The sequence below is a fragment of the Lactuca sativa genome, chromosome 4 (assembly GCF_002870075.4).
Source record: "Lactuca sativa cultivar Salinas chromosome 4, Lsat_Salinas_v11, whole genome shotgun sequence".
Taxonomy (NCBI): Eukaryota; Viridiplantae; Streptophyta; class Magnoliopsida; order Asterales; family Asteraceae; genus Lactuca; species Lactuca sativa.
Genome location: NC_056626.2, coordinates 133,863,977 through 133,882,738, shown reverse-complemented (window position 1 = coordinate 133,882,738; position 18,762 = coordinate 133,863,977).

The window sequence follows — 18,762 nt, the reverse complement described above, 5'->3', positions numbered from 1 at the left end:
GAGTACCAGGTGAGGCACGCAGCTCTCGAGGAGAGAGTGATCGCGGCCGAGCGCCGGATTGCGGAGCTTCAGGGAGCCTCGACCTCATCCCAGGGCCACCATGGATCAGATGCTTCACGCCACGAGTAGTGTTCGTGCTACTTATATTCTGTTATAAATCTAGGATTTCGAGTATGCGTTGGTGCTACTCTTTATTGCGAATAGGTTAACCTCGCGACTAAGTGATCACACTAGTCAAAGGGGCTTTTGTACTGCCAAAACTTTAACTTTATATTAATGTAATATAGACCTTTATGAGGTCAAATTCCTAAAAACATTATGTACTAGCAAATTATCAATGAATGTGGTTTGTATTTTATTTCCTTTGATGCTGACACAAACCAAGCACTTGACTCTGCTCGAGTCAACACTATTTAATTCATAAGTTTAATTGCATAAACTTGGCGATTAATTGCCTTCTAAATTAATAAACTCGGACAAAATACAATTGAAATGAAACAAGTAACGCTCGACTCGTTTCACCATTGAAGTCTTACCGTCAAGCCTTTCTTTTATTTTCTTATGTCAGAACCATGCCACCAAGGAAAAGACCAAGACCTTCCGGAAACTCAGCACCACCCACTCCGCCGCCACCTCCGGAGTTTGATCCGGTGATGTTTCAGGCTGCAGTAACAGCAGCCGTGGCGGCAGCAATGTCGCAAATGGGTACAAATGGTTCCGGCGGCTTCAGATCCGGGAATACTAACTCGAATCAGGGGGACAGCACAGGACGCACTAAGGAGTGTTCTTACAAAGACTTCACAAATGGCAAACCCGATCCTTTCAACGGAAGCAGGGGCGTCATCGCGCTGATGCAATGGTTTGAAAGGACCGAAGCAGTCTTTGAAATCTGCGCTTGTCCCGAAGCAAGCAAAGTCAAGTATGCGGCATTCACTTTCACAAGAAAAGCTCTTACTTGGTGGAATGGCCGAGTTAAGTCACTTACTCCTGCAGTGGCTAACTCCATCGGTTGGGAAAACTTAAAAGCATTGATGTTAAAGGAGTACTGCCCGAGGGGAGAAATACAAAAACTCGAAGAGGAACTCTGGAATCTCAAGATGTCAGGGATGGATCTCGAAGCTTATACCGCCCGATTCAATGACCTAGCACTCCTCTGTCCTGCAATGGTTACTCCGGAGGAGAAAAAGGTAGAACGATACCTTTGGGGGCTATCATCCCAGATTCATGATAGTGTTCTGGCCTCGAAACCCACTACCTTTGAAAGTGCCAAGGAATTGGCACAACAACTTATCGATCATAGGGCCAGCCGTGGCACCATGGTAGCCACCACCAACCAAACGAAAGGAGGAAGCAGCAAGAGGAAGTTCTGGAACGTTAAAAAGAAACAACCGGTGCAGGACCCCGCAAAGAAGCGACAGACAGTTGCTGTCCGTGTAGCCACTACTGCTTCTGCTCCAGCGCCGCCAAGGCCATATGCTGTAAATCTCCCCAAGTGCAACAAGTGCAACTTCCACCATACCGGTGCTTGTCGGGAAATGCACTGCAGAAACTGCAACAAGAAAGGGCATACCGCTCGTTTCTGTAAAGCGCCAGCACGAACAAACAACCAAGTTGCCAATGCGGGGGCAAGCCAAACCTGCTATGAATGTGGTGAAGCAGGACACTTCAGGAGAGACTGCCCCAAGGCACAAGCTCCTAATGTTGGTGGTGCAGGGAGAGTCCTGACGATGGGACACGGAGAAGCAGTCAAGGATCCCTCGGTGGTTTCTGGTACGTTTCTCCTCAATAACACATATGCATGCGTACTATTTGATAGTGGAGCAGAGAGGAGTTTTGTGAGCCATGAATTCAAACAATTACTAAAACAAACCCCTCATTCATTAAAAGATACATACGTAGTATAAATGGCTAATGGGAAAGAAGAGCACGCTAATGATATATACTCAGGGTGTACCCTCACTCTAGACAACCATTCGTTTAAAGTAGACCTGATGCCGGTCACAATAAAATGCTTTGACATAATCATCGGTATGGATTGGTTAAGTTCACATCGTGCCGACATTCTATGTTACGAAAGGGCCGTTCGCCTTAATCTGCCGAATGGCGAAACCCTCTTCATCTATGGCGACAAACCCAGTTCAAATTTGCAAGTCATCTCTTGCGTCAAGGCCCAAAAGTACCTCCGAAAGGAGTACCACGCATTTCTAGCCCACGTAGTAGATACGAAACGAGAGGTGAAGGATATCAACGACATTCCCGAGGTGTGCAACTATCCCGATGTATTCCCCGAAGATCTTCCAGGTGTACCCTTCGCACGACAAGTCGAATTCCGGATCGACTTAATCCCAGGAGCTACCCCCGTCGCCAAGGCTCCATACCGTTTAGCACCGGCGGAAATGCAAGAACTTTCCAGCCAGTTAAATGAACTGTTAAGCAAAGGATTTATCAGGCCAAGCTTCTCACCTTGGGGAGCGCCGGTCCTGTTCGTAAAGAAGAAGGACGGATCTTTTCGCATGTGCATAGACTACCGGGAGCTAAACAAACTCACTATCAAGAACCGATATCCCTTGCCCCGAATCGATGACCTCTTTGACCAACTCCAAGGAGCAAGCTACTTTTCAAAAATCGACCTGCGGTCGGGTTATCATCAACTGCGAGTACAAGAAGAGGATATTCCCAAGACTGCATTCAGAACTCGCTACGGGCACTATGAGTTTGTGGTAATGCCCTTCGGATTAACGAACGCACCGGCAGTATTTATGGACCTGATGAATCGAGTGTGTCGACCCTACTTAGACAAATTCGTGATTGTGTTCATCGACGATATTTTAATCTACTCCCGAAGCGAGGAAGAGCACCGTCAACATCTCCGGCTAATCTTGGAAACACTGAGGGCTGAGAAGCTTTACGCCAAATTCTCTAAATGCGAATTCTGGATTAGAGAAGTGAATTTTCTTGGCCATGTGGTTAGCGAGAAAGGGATACACGTGGATCCCGCTAAAATCAAAGCTATCAAAAACTGGTCAGCACCTACAACCCCGACGGAAATTCGACAATTTTTAGGGCTCGCCGGCTACTACCGAAGATTCATACAAAACTTCTCGAAGATCGCCAAACCACTTACCACCCTGACTCAAAAAGGTGTGGTATTTAAGTGGGGAGATAAACAAGAAACCGCCTTCCAGACGTTAAAACAAGCCCTGTGCAGCGCACCAGTTTTGTCTCTTCCAGAAGGAACTGATGACTTCGTGGTATATTGCGATGCTTCAAATCAAGGCCTCGGATGCGTGCTCATGCAGAGAGGAAAAGTCATCGCCTACGCATCAAGACAGCTTAAAACACACGAAGTTAATTACACTACCCATGACCTTGAATTGGGAGCGGTAGTGTTCGCTTTGAAGATTTGGAGGCACTACCTCTACGGCACAAAATGTACCATCTTCACCGATCACAAAAGTCTTCAGCATATCCTCAATCAGAAAGAGCTCAACATGCGGCAACGAAGATGGGTTGAACTGCTAAACGATTACGAGTGCGAAATTCGCTACCACCCGGGCAAGGCCAATGTAGTGGCTGATGCCCTAAGCAGGAAGGAATATTCGGGCCGCCGAGTAAGATCCTTAACCATGACCATCCATTCCCACCTGGCCACACAAATCCGGGAAGCTCAACTAGAAGCCTTGAAACCAGAGAATGTGGCAGGTGAGGCATTAAGGGGAATGGATAAGAACTTAGAAGTCAAGGATGACGGAACCCGTTATCTCAGTAACCGGATCTGGACACCAAAGTTCGGTGAGATCCGAGACGTGGTCATGAATGAAGCACACAAGACTCGATACTCCATCCATCCAGGGTCAGACAAGATGTACCTAGACCTCAAAAAGTTATACTGGTGGCCGAATATGAAAGCCGAGATTGCTACATATGTGGGCAAGTGTCTGACTTGCGCCAAGGTCAAGGTGGAATACCAGAAACCTTCAGGACTACTACAACAGCCTGATATACCGGAATGGAAGTGGGAACGGATAACCATGGACTTCATAACCAAGCTGCCTAAGACTTCGGGCGGGTTTGACACTATATGGGTAATCGTAGACAGATTGACCAAGTCTGCGCACTTCCTGCCAATAAAGGAAACCGACAAGATGGAGAAGTTAACCAGGATATACCTCAAGGAGGTTGTGCGACTGCATGGTGTACCAATATCTATCATCTCAGATCGAGATAGTAGGTTCACTTCGAGATTTTGGCAGTCCCTGCAGAAATCCTTGGGTACTAGGCTAGACATGAGTACGGCCTACCACCCACAAACTGACGGGCAGAGCGAGCGCACTATACAGACCTTAGAAGACATGTTGAGAGCATGTGTGATAGACTTCGGTAAAGCGTGGGATACCCATTTGCCGCTGATTGAATTCTCCTACAATAACAGCTATCACACCAGCATTAAAGTCGCTCCATTCGAAGCTCTTTACGGTCGCAAGTGCAGATCACCCCTATGTTGGGCTGAAGTGGGGGATACTCAGTTAGCTAGGGAGCAAATTCCAAATAGCACCCTCACTGGTCCTGAAATCATAAGGGAGACCACAGAAAAGATTGTTCAAATCCGAGAAAGGCTGAAGGCCTCCCGAGATCGGCAAAAGAGTTACGCGGATAAGCGATGCAAACCTTTGGAATTCCAGGTTGGCGATCGTGTGTTACTAAAAGTTTCCCCTTGGAAAGGAATGATACGCTTCGGAAAACGTGGGAAACTAAACCCGAGGTACATTGGACCGTTCGAAATCCTCGCCAGGATTGGTCCTGTGGCGTACAAACTTCGATTACCTCAAGAACTCGATAAGGTACATCCCACCTTTCACGTATCGAACCTGAAGAAATGTCTGTCCGACGGGACACTTGTAATACCTCTCGATGAGATCGAAGTTGACGAAAATCTCCACTTCGTAGAGGAGCCAGTAGAGATTATGGATCGGGAGGTCAAAAGAACGAAACAAAGTCGTATTCCCATCGTATTCAACTGTTAATGACCGTGTAAAATTCATAATTTCTACATACGGACTCCCTTTTTTACTGTTTTTTATTGTTTAACTCCTATTAATGAGATATTATATTCTCATTTAGATCATTTTGGCTAAAAATTGATCGATCTAAAATTCGATTTCAGAGTTGTATACTGCTACGCTGAAACCTCGAAAAATCATAACTTCCCCTTATGAAGTTAGATTTGGACGTTCTCTTTATGCACACTCTCGGTTTAACGAATTATGACTTTAGTTTAGATGACTAAGGCTAGAAAGTAATTTATCAAAAATTCACTTTTTACGTTACGCGACATTGTGTCGGTTTTGTCGTAAAACATCGATGGGTCATAACTTTTCGTTATAAGTTGGATTTCAGCGTTCTTTATATATACGGAATCCTCGTGACATATACTATAACTTTGGTTTGGATTATTTATTCTAAATAATATTCTTTCAAAAATTCATTTTTAACGCCCATTGTCTGTAAAATGACTAGCCCGAGTTTCTGGGCGTTACAATTATCTCCCCCTTAGGATGATTACGTCCCAAAATCATCAACAAAACAAGCTTGTATAATGACTCCATACATTATCTTTTCATCCTAGGTAATAATCATAAATCTTGTGTCCTTTCGAATGAGTATCTAACGCCTGGACTTCTTGACTGTTGGCGGTTCTCAATTTCGAATGAGTATCTAACCCTAACTGGAGAAGGTTCAGGGCACACTCGACCTTCTGGTCATCTGCGAAAGAACATGTGAAGAAACAAACTTCCACATCACACAACCACCTCATCGCCACAATTGGTTCCTTGACCCCATCAAACTTTGGGGGCTTCATATTGTCTAAGTCCCATTACTGGAATGATCTCTCCCCTCAAATCCCCGAAGTAGAAACATCTGTGGTAGCTACAGCAGCAGCAACCTCAATTAGTGCAGCATATCGATCATCAATTAGCTCAATCATAGCGGTCTTGATAGACCTAATCAGATCTGGAATAGAAGCCCGGATAGAAGTAGCCACCTCAGCGGCTATCATCTTTCGTATCTGATCGCCAGTCAACCCCGACCTATCATGACCACCCGCTCCAGATCCAAAACCATATCCTCTCGTGATCACCATATTGAAACTTCCACCAACCCTACAGTCACTCATGCATGCTAACTGTACATAACGTTGGATTATATAGACAGTTGAATACCTGATTCTACCATAAGCCCAGAACCATACAAGGAACAAGAAATAAGGCCAAATCAAACATTATCAAGCTATAAAATCTTAGTTATGTACAATTATGATGCACACACTAAGGAACATGAAATAAGGCTAAATCAAACATACTCGCCTTAACCCAAAACCTTCCTACCTTCTAACGGTCATAACTTATTCGTTCCAACTCCATTTTCGACGATCTTTATATCCACGGAAAAGTATTGAAGATCCCCACAATCCTATCTAATTACTTTTAACTTAAAACATACATAACTAAAATCCTTATTCCATGAAAGAAGTCTGAAACATCACTTTTCCCGCTTTATCCTTTTACTCCAAAACACAAACCAAGGGCTTGGATCGCATAACCAATATTATCAACATCCAATAGGGTCTAAACACTATGCCCTTCAAGCCCAAGGCCTTAACTTGATCCATTTATTTTCCACAATCCCGAAATAAGAATCTTCTCGAAACAGGATGTTACAACTCTCCCCTACTTAAATTATATTTCGTCTTCGAAATTATTCATTACTACTTCCTCTTCCGCGCTATTTGATCCTGCCCGAACTTCCTGAATTTCATTTAAGACTGATGTGACAATAGTCAATTTCGGGTCAAGTCTAAGCCGGACAAGGTCAACGAGTCAAACCGGTCAACTCAATTAAAACCTTGTATGATAGGGTGTATATTATGTAAATACTGTACAACTCACTATTTTAATGAGAATACACCACTTGGAAACTTCATGTGTTTAAATTTCCTTAACATTAGTGCTAAACAATGAACAAAAACAATAAAACAATGTTGCATACTCATAGGGAGTGCGTAAGATCCTAAATTATGGCACAACGGGGTCTAAAGACCTTGCATTGGGAAGCCGAACACTCTCATTCATCACACACGAAAACACTCTCAATCGTTTTCACTCTATCTCCCTATATGTCAAATCTCTCCCAAATCTCTCCAAGTATGTCAAATCTCTCCCAAATCTCTCTAAGTATGTGAAATCTCTCCCACATATCTCTTTGTATGTGAAATCTATCCAAGTATGTCAAATCTCTCCCAAATCTCTCTAAGTATGTGAAATCTCTCTCACGTATCTCTTCGTATGCGAAATCTCTCCAAGTACGTCAAATCTCTCCCAATCACTCTGAGAACGAGGAATCTCTCTCAAATCTCTCTCGAAATCTCTCCCAACTTTCTATAATCACTCGGGGCATCCCGACCCTCGAATTTGGCGAAAAATAGCCCAAGAACGGAAGTCTACGCGAAAAACGGACTTAAGGAAACGAACCCTCCGAACCGAAAGTACTATTCATGAACCGAACCGAAAGCACTATTCATGAGGGTCTGAACCGAAAGTACTGTTCATGAGCTGAACCGAAATCACTGTTCATCCGAACCGAACCCAGCACTGAAGGAAGGTCCGAACCGAACCAGCATAGAAGGGAAAGTCCGAACCGAAAGTACTGTTCATTACTGTTCACAACAGTACCTTCGGTTCTAGCCTGACCTCGGACCGAACCTTGCCTTCGCGTCGGACTGCCTCCTTTCGGACCGAGCCTCGGACCAGACCCTCGCCTCGCCCCTTCTTCTGGCTCGCGCCTTCGCTTCCGAGACCAGCCACCCGCGTCCAAACCAAGCTCCGCCTGACCGGACTTCGGCCTAGGGACCGAGCTTCGGCCTAGGTCCGAAGAAACTCGCTGGAAATTACATTTTTCGCCCATTTTTGCATATTTTCGAGTTTTAAACCCATTTTTAATTATTTTAACATAGGATTTTCACCCAAAACTTTATTTTTAATTATAAGACCCCTAAATTAATGATTTAATCACATTTTAAGGATAAAATCATATTTAAAAAGGAGTTGGTAAAGTACAAAAAGAAGAGTGTTGACCTTACCTTAGTTATGACGCAAGCAACCCCCACACCCACTCCATGACAACCCACACTCCTCTCCACCATACCTTGTACTTTTTACCTCCCTCACAAGCCATCTCCATGCTTTGAGAGCTGGATATTCATCCTCTCTCCTCATTTTTCTCTCATTTGTTCTCATTTCACAAGAAGATCAAACTCCTTTCTCTCTCACTCTCTCTCTCTAGAAATCCGAGATTCAAGGGCTGATCTTGAGAGTTTCCTCCACCTTTGGTAAGCATAATCCATTTCCTTTATGATTATCTCAATTATTTCCACTCAAATCATGGATATCTTACACAAACTCCATTATATTTGTGTTAGAGCTTCGAATCTTCAAGCGATTCCTCTAGTGTTCTTGGGTTGAACACTTCTCTTCTTCAACACTTATCCACTGAAATCACACAAGGTGAGTTCATACCCCTACATTTTCATGTTTTCTCAAGTTTTTAGGGGGGGAATACAAGTCAAAACATCAAGAACATATTTAAATTCTTCTAACAGCTTTCATCAGAAAAGTTAGACTCCATTCACGGACTGTTTTGGACACCTTAAACATTTTAGTTTTCAAAACTGTTTTAGGTGCATGTAGTTCCACTTCTTAGCTTTAAAATGACTACTTGCACATCCCCATACGATTTTTCTACAATTTATGGTGATTTTTACAAAACTGCCTATCATTCCAAGCACCAATCCGGACCAGTCTGTGATTATGGACTTTTTCACCCAAGTTGGAGGTCATTAAAAATCATGATAAAAATTATGAGTAAACTAGACACATTTTGGGAACTCTCAGAATTTACGGATTTAGTTTTCGACTTCGTATGATTTTTCTATGGCTTTTCTAAAACAGTGCAGGAAGGTCTAATTTAGTTAACATCATATAATTTTCATAACACCTTGTAACATGTTGAGCAGGGTGCATATTATTACGTGTTCATGTATATTTGCAATATACGACATTCTTGTGTTAGTATCTAGACATAAACCTGTTAACAAATGGATTTTTACTAGACAAAGCATAGATTACACAAAGCGTTATTATTGAAGTATACCCATTACACACAAACGTTAAATAAACTATGTTAAGTAAAAATTACGTACTTTACTGTTACTACCTTCGTTTTGCCAAACTATAATAGGTATAGTTTACGATGGATTTCAAAATGCATACATTACAAAAAGGAAACTTTCATTATGATTAAGTGTAAATTCGTTAATAACTTTGTGAGACATCCTCTTCACATAAATCATAAGTCCTGTATTGTAACCAGAGTCTTCTGGAAGGAGAGCGTGATAGTTGTATATAGATCTATATTGGGTTTGACACCCCACACCTTGCTGCTAGCTACAGTTGGACCTTCAGGTCTACGGGTGACAAGTGTCATTTCAGTTCTACGACGCCCGAAGAACGTCGTATTCAGGCCACCTAGGTCATAGTATGGTTATAATAGCTCACAGAAAGTATTAACAAACTTAACAATATACGAGAGTTTCATTGATATCATACGCGTTTGTGTTGAAATAAACACACATTATTTTCTATAAATAAGAAAGATTACTCATATATTTCAGTCTTTGGATACAAGACTACATTATTCATTTTAAGGAAAATATCGGATTTTTCTGGAACAACTATACAATTACATGACGAGCTTTTTTTCATAATTATATACAAAAACTTATGAACTCACCAACCATTGTGTTGACATTTTTTTTAAACTACTTGTATTCTCAGGAAATCACTAAACAGGTAACAAAGTACTTTTGAGGATGGGACGTTGTGGCGTCAAACTTATCATATTTTGTCAACATATTGTAATTGATTTTGAAACATGTAATTCATACAATGATGTAACTCTTTCAATTATATATATGTTGGTTGCGTTTACTTTCATCACTATTACCATTGTTGTTATGATACTACACATGAAGTCCTCCACCTCTGGACGTTTCCGCCATCCTTGGTTTGGGGGTGTGACAACTGAAGATTCATCACATACTAACAACCACCTCCCAACCCTGCCATCCAAACCCCATCTTAGCAGAAAATCACTTCTCATTCCGAAATAATGAACCTTAACACTCTGCCCTCAGCTAATGAAAGAAACCCAACTTCTCTACACGAGAACTGAAACAACTACCTTACTCTTCCCAACTGGAAGATCTCAAATCACAACCACAACCACTCAAAGCAGGAAACTTCTCGAAAACTAGAACCCATCTATTTAATCCCCAAAAATTATTCCCTAGGATAGCTGATCATTTGCTCATCGTACTCTCCCCTAGTCCCTGACTAGGAACACCACTCAACCGTACATAAGGTATACTCAAAATATGTCGATCGTGAAATTCACATAATCCCAAACTGGAGATTGTGCCCAATAACCTTAATACACACTTGACTTCCTGACAAGTCATCACCAATCCGCTGATCCCATGAGAATGAGGATGGTCAATCCAAGAATTATCACATTGCATCTTATACCTTATCAGCACAGGTGAGCCTCCACCAGATAAATCACTCAAGACATTCATAATGAACTTCATGAATGAGATTGTAACATCCCAATTTTCACAATCAAAAATTTTCATTTTTATTTAAGTAAATCTTGCCAATTAGAAATTTGATATGGAGAAAACCATTTATTCCAAATACATTTATAAAAAATCATAGTGATATTATGATTTGTTAATATATTATGAGAATAATATATTAAAGGAGAAATCATATTGTTTAATTAATATTAGTCAAGAATTAACTGATAATTAATTTTTGTGACTAAAAGAGATTAATTAAACTTAAGGGACTGGAACTGTAATTATAAGATAATTGCATTTGGGCTATGGATCACCTTGGAATAATAGGTTGGACGAATTCTATGGGGAAACCCATTAGAAATCGTCCAATGGATATTCTAAAAGGGTCCATGGGCTGCTTAGGGCTTAAGCAGTCAGATTAGGGTTTCCTAGTTGAAAACCCTAATAACCTACATGTATATATAGTACCCTTAAGCCCCAAAAACGTGGATAAGAGTTCCAGTAGGGTTTCTGGACGTTTTGGGCAGCCTCCTCTCTTCTTATTCTTCATCCTCTTGCTCTTGGTGTTTGTGAACCATTAGAGGAGTGACACTTGTGACTCTAAGCTTTCTAAGGTCATTACAAGGAGGATTTGAGATTGTTATTGCTACATAACAATCAAGGTAAGATCTAAAACCCTTTCACGTGTTAATATGATTAATTGTATGCTAGAACTAGGGTTTAAAGTCTTGGATGAATTACATGTACTATAGAGAAACCTAGATCCAAGCATTAAGGTTTGCATGAGCACATAGGATGTTCTTATGGCTAAAACCCATCAGATACCTAAAACAATAAACAACTGGGTAAGCACAACTCTTAGTGAGTGTTCCCTAAAATACCCTATATGATAAACATACAAGCATGAATTGGGTCCACTTAGCCATCAGGCTGGAATACCTAGGGTTTGTTGCCCTACCGCGTTAACCCAACCACTCTACCAGAGCCTCCATGCCTACGGCTTATAGTCGACCCGCACCAAGTATCTTGGCCTAGAGCACAAAGCAGGACCACCTCAACCCACTACTACCATATGTCGACATAAAAACAATCTAGGATCAAGCAGGCACATAATACAGGAGAACATCGTGCATACAGCTCACCACCGCCTACTAGTCCTCCCATAGCATACATTTCTGGTACAACTTAACCACTATAGAGTATAGAGTGTGTAATCGTAAGTGACCAACGGTAAGATAGCCACCTGAATAGATGATCCTACTTTAGACCCACAACCAAACAAGGACAGGCAAGATGTCACAACTGGCATTTTGGGCCAAGAAATTCAGTCCATGTATAGTTGACTTTTGATGTATCTTGTAACCTTATATATGATGTTATTCCTTCAACAACACCAATTCAAATAGAAACTCACACGTGAAGCCCTAAAGCTAATTCAATACACTACACTCACTCAACTTTGGGCTTGTAACCCTAACTTCTCAGTTCAAACTCCTATTGGATCAAGATCCTCTTATTGGGCCTAATGGACCAATAAACCCTCAAATTGGTTCTTTAGGGTTAAGAAACCTCATTTAGGCCCTAGTTGGACCTACATTTACTAAGTAATAGATTTTTGGGCCATAAGACTCTTCATGGGCCTTATTGGGCCAAAAACTCACTCACTAAACCACATTGGGCCGAAAAACCATTTCTTTTACCATTTTGGGTCGTAGGCTTGTATGTGGGCCTATGGGCCGAAAGAATTCTTTTTGGGCTTTACATTCTCGGTTTCTATTCAAGTGAAGCCCAATGTTCCTTCTATTTTCTTCCCTCTCCAATTCTCGGCCCATATATATATATATATATATATATATATATATATATATATATATATATATATATATATATACACACACACACATATATATACATATATATATATAAGTTTATTTTATTCAAGATCTTGACACCTCATTATTGTTTAATGGTTATTCATGCAATTGTCTCACATATTTCTATGATCAAACTCCCTAATCCTCCATGTAATGACCAACTAATCTTCTCTCCCTTCTTCCTTAATATTCTCGGCCTAAGGCCATTTCTTTCCTCACCAGAATCATTCTAGCTTCATTTCACTTCAAACACACTAAATTCCTCTCATATCTCTCAAGAACACAAAGAAAATTCTACCCTTACTCCTAAAATTCGTGAATCAGTGTGTGTTTCAACAATTTTTCATCAAGTTCATCTCTTTTGGTAAGTTACTTCACACTTAAGTTGAATAAATCCATCTTACGCTAAGACCTTCCTTCAAAACATCATCATTCTCGTGTTTATGCTCCTAGAATCATCTTTTTTTTGAAGATCTTCCCAAAGGAGCTTGCTAGGCCGAAAACTCCTTCAAACTACTCTTCAAAACCAAACGAACACTAAGGTGAGCTTCATACCCCCTTGTTTTCGGTTTTACTATGTTTTGGGGGGAGAATACAAGTTGGTTTTGTGTTAGATCTAAGGATTTATGCATGTATTTGTGTATTTCATGTTATATATGTTGTGAATATGTCATGAAAGGCTTGCTAAACCCTCACAAAATTCAAAATATCTTCCAAATATTGGTGATATTTGTATACAAACTTTTAGAAGCAACTTTGTATCATGCTGAAAAGATTAAACATGCAAAATTTACAAGAAAAACAAAGAAATAATACAAAAAGGGCCATTTTCAACAAAAAAAAAACAAAAAGTTAGCCTTATTATGACAACTCATGATTTTGAAAGGACCAAAAGAGTCATTTTTGGTTAAAAATGGGTTTTTAAGACAATCATGGTTTTGTAGGGGTCAAAAGTGTTATTTTTGATAGATTGGGCTTATTTTGGGCCTTCACGGGTTTTAATGGGCTAAAATGGACATTTTTCATAAAAAGGGGCCTTATGTGGAAATTCATGGTTTTCATGGGCTTGAAATGTATATTTTTGGCCTTAATGGGCTTAAAATGTCATTTTTATCAAAATGGGCCTTATTTACAAACTTTCGGTTTTAATGGGCTTAAAAAGTCATTTGAAATGAAAAATAGACCTTTGTTGTAGATTTTGGTTTTAGTGGGCCAAATAATTAAAATTTGACAAAAGTGGGCTTTTGTTGAAAAATCTTGATTATTTGGGCCAAAAAGGTCATATCTAAGGAAAGTGGGCGTTTTATGTCACTTTGGTAGTAATTGAGCCAAAACAAGCATTTTAATAACAAACGGGCTAATTATGTCATTTCACTCTAATTGAGCCTTTTATACTTATTACATGTTTATTGGACCTTATTGACCCATTTACATGTTTGATGGGCCTCATATATTCATTTCATGCTTATTGGGCCTTAAATACCTATTTACATGCTTATTGGGCCTTGTGTTCTCATTACATGTTATTTGGGCCTTATAGGCCCATTGATTTTATTATTGGGCCTCACGACACATTGTATGTTAATCGGGCCAATAACAAACAATACTTGACACTTCGATAAAAACAAATGGTATTTTCATCACCAATGTTTTGTAATCAAATGCATACTCGAAACGTTATATTAAAACGGTAAACAATGTGATACACTGTTCGCGTAAATTTAGTTAAGGTTCTTGTGAGACGTTCTTTCATTTGTACCTACCTAGTGTACAACCTTAAGTACTGCAGTTATAACCAGGGTCTCCTGGAGGGAGAGCGAGAGTCTGTGTATAGATCTATACGGGGTTGACGGCCCCGCACCTGAGCTGTTTGCTACAGCTAGACTAGGCCAGTCTAGGGTGACAAATGTCTTATCTTAAACAAGTCGACGCCTGAAAAACGTCATGACAGGCAGATTAGTCATATCAAGCATGGTTATAACGACTCACATAGATTTTAACAACACGATAAATTTACGGAATACATATACTATACATTTGATACACGTACGAGCTATTCATTTCTATAACACTCAAGTCTTATGGTTTAAAGACTACAATTCTTATACAGACAAAATATTGGATTTTCTGGGAAATAAACACGATACCTTACATTTTATTTGCAACATAAAATATAGAAATTTCTGGAATTCTCTCTTTATACGCTTTCAAAATATGAACACACATGCTATAACACAAAATTTGAAACAAAACGCTCAAACCATTTTTACGGAAAATATTGGATTTTCTGGTGTTTACAATGATACGAAACTTTTCATACAAAAATGCTTATGAACTTACCAACATTATATATGTTGACCGTTTTCAAAAAAACTTGTGTTCTCAGGAAATCTTTAAGCAGGTTGGTCATCAAGAACACGTGGATTTTTGCATATTTTTGTTATCATCATACATTTGACACTTGGAATGTAATTTGTAAACCAACACACTGATGTAAACTATGATGGTTGTTATATTTCATGTGTGACGATGATGTTGTCTTTGTTTCAATTATATACACTTTGATGATATTACAAGATGAAGTCACCCAACCCCCGGACATTTCCTTCATCTGGTTCGGGGGTGGGACACAAGAAATCCTAGATCAAGAGTTATCAGGCTATCCTACATGACCACAGATAATCCCTAGGGCAGTCCACCAAATGATAACCAACAAGTACAGTTAGGCATACAGATCTACAGATCATTACTGCATAGCAACATCCTAAATACTAGGATACATATCTAACAGATCACCATAGCATAGCAACATACCAACTACCAGGATACAGATCTAACAAATCACTACATCATGGAAACATCCTAAATACAAGGATACAGATCTAACAGATCATTACGGTGTAACAACATACCAACTACCAGGATACAGATCTAGCAGATAACTACATCATGGCAACATACCAACTACCAGGGTACAGATCTAACAGATCATTACAACATAACAACATCCTAATTACCAACAATCCATGGAATGCATAACCGTATATAATCAGAGGTGCAATAGTCACCTGGACAGGTGATCCTACTCTAGAACCACAACCAAACGAGGAACAGGTAAAAGAGCCTAGATCAAGAGTCCTCAGTGTATCCTACATGATTATATACAATCCTTCGACCCACGGTACAGTGAGGCGAAACTCACCTTACAGTCTAACGAATAGCTAAACAAGACACTACTCTAAATGACGGCTCTACAGGTCACCTATTCGACATATAGAGACCAAGGCTTAACTATGTCTCAAAATACCCTTAAGTCAAACTTGGTTAACCCTGGTCAAAGTCAAAGTCAACGGTCAAGGTCCAAAATGTTGGATTAGTGTCTAAGGATGTAACTATATTTGGTAAGTACTTGACCCGGTTTTGCATGGTCCTTTTGGGTTGCCTTCACCATAGCAACTTGACAGGATGATTTGTTAAGAGATAAGAGATATTATTAATATATTATGAGAATAATATATTAAAGGAATAATAATGTTATTTGATTGATATAAGTCATATATTAATTGAGAATTAATTTGGTGACTTAAAGAGGTTAATTGAATAAAAGGGCATAAACTGTCAAATGTGTGATAGTTGTGTTTTGGGCTATGTATCCTTATGGATATAAGGGTGGACGGATTTTAGGGTTTGGAGACCATAAAATCGTCCAAGCCTGATATCTAGGAGGATCTTGAATTGCTTAGGGCCTAAGTTATTCAATTAGGGTTAAAGGTGAAACCCTAGTAGCTCATAGTATAAATAGATCCCTTGGGTGAGGGAAATCGGCACTCATACAAGGCAAGAAACCCTAGAGTCGACTTCTCACCCTCCTCTCTCTCTCTCTCAAGATCATTCTCTTGCTAGTTGGTGTTTTTAAGCCATTAGAGGAGTGACAATTGTGACTCTAATCTCCAAGAAGAAGAAGTATCAAGCAAGTAATCCAAGGTATTGTTCTAGATCCGAATTCATATGATTAGATTCAATTGTTTACATTAGATCTAGTATTGTAAGTCTTGGATACAATGCATGTTCAATTAGAGAAACCTAGATCCAAACATTAGGGTTTGCATGTGCACATAGGAAAGTTCTTATGGCTCAAACCCATCACAAAACTCAATATTTCTTCCCAGTGGATTACACCCTACGTACCAAGAGAGTGTGCCCATCATACTCTGATATTGACCAAAATTGGGGTGCTAACTGTGTACGTGCAGCGTACCACCAGGTACACCCAATGTACGCAACCTAGAGCTAAAACTCCATTAAGAGCTTATTTCATTATGCCCTTACGTCCAAAACTCAGATATAAGCCCAAAATGATGTCCTAAGTCATAAAGTTTCCAAATTTATGACTTTACATGGCTATAAAGTGCTAAAAGTCCAAAACCCTAAGTTCTTAACCCAATAAGACCATCTAAAACATGCATGGGTTACATACAACAATCAAGATCATATTTTTATGCATCACAACATTCTGAAATGTCTAAAAGGACAGCTCAAATGAATTAAAGTAACTCATACTCATAATGACAAGCTAATGGGACCAAAATGTTCATAACTTCAAGGCTAACAAGATCTTTAAAAAATCATCATCAAGTTTAAAGCTTTTTACCTTAAAATGATACCTAGTGGTGATGAGATTCTAGATCTATGGTGCCTCACTCTTCCAAGGTGGTCGTCTCTTCTTCTCCTTCCTTCTAAATCACCAAAAGTCCCCACAGAAGTCCAAGAACACTCTAAAGGAGGATTAGGGTTCTAGATGGATGAATGGCAAGTTGAGGATGAAGAGTGAACGAGAAATGAGGGGCTAATGATATTTATATATGGGCAAAACCCTAAAAATCAGGGTTTGAGGATCCTTCATGTATGGCCTGCGTACGCAGTGTACACCAACGTACTACGGTCCACCCAATTACGCCCAACGTATGCCTAACGTACAAAGTCTTTGGCCAAAATAACCAAAATTCCAATATAGGCAATTTATGCAATCTTTCTCATGCACAAGGGTCAAAATGAAATATTCCTTCTTACATAGGGTTAAAGTTGAAAATACCTCATCATCAGGATGTTATAGAGATTCCATAACCGATACCCAATACTGGTAACCAAACTCATGATAAACAACCCACAAGAAAACGGGGTTCATAATGCAAACAATCCGCAAGAGACTTCTGATGCACAACTATTACTCCCAACAACTTGTAACTGCCCACATGATCCAACCTAGTTGGTCATTGAGTCTCCCGGCTCCCACAATGCACTAACACCCAAATATGCCAAGAAAATAACGATCTGAGACCTAAGAATCTCAATCAAAAGACTACCAGGTCCCGCCCATATGAATCATACAACTACTGGTTCATGATACATCATGACACATGCTAACTGTGACAACCCGTAATTTTCTATCTTGTAAAGTCAATCCAATCAATCAAAGTTAGACTTGTATTTGTTACCTTTTATTTGTGATAAGGGTTATTCTGTAGTTTTTAAGCCTTGTACACTTAGGACTTGATGCTATAAAGTGTGAGTAACGAATCTGTTACTTTCAAATTGAGCCAAGATTATCCATCAAGGGATGTTTATGGCCCAAAGTAGGTTTACGGCCGTAAACCCAATCTTGGCCGTAAACCCTTTCTATTAGTATATATTTCCTTCATTATTCTTCATTTCTCACATCTTTCAATCAAGAACACTCAAACTCTCTCAAGTATCATCAAGGGAATCCATCCTTTCTCTTCAAAAACATAAGTGATTCATCCCTTTTACTAGTTAATCTTCAAGATCATATGAATCAAATAAATCAGATCCTTAAATTCATCACTTTTCCTTTAAGATCTTCATGTCTTCATCTTTTCACCAAGAACACCAAGAACACACACACATGTTCTTGGGCCGTAAACACCTTCAAGACTTCCATTAAGTAAGTATCCTTTCCATGTACTTGTTATTCATTAGAAGCTCTAGTATCCTCATGAAACAAACACCCTATAAGCATGAATCAAGATCCAAAATGCATCATCTTCAAGTGTTTACGGCCGTAAACACTTCTTGTGGCCGTAAACCCTTCTTAATTCATGAGGTGGCTGTGAACCCTTCAACCCATGGCCGTAAACCCTTCATAGAATCAAGCCTAGGGTTGTAAACACTCCATAT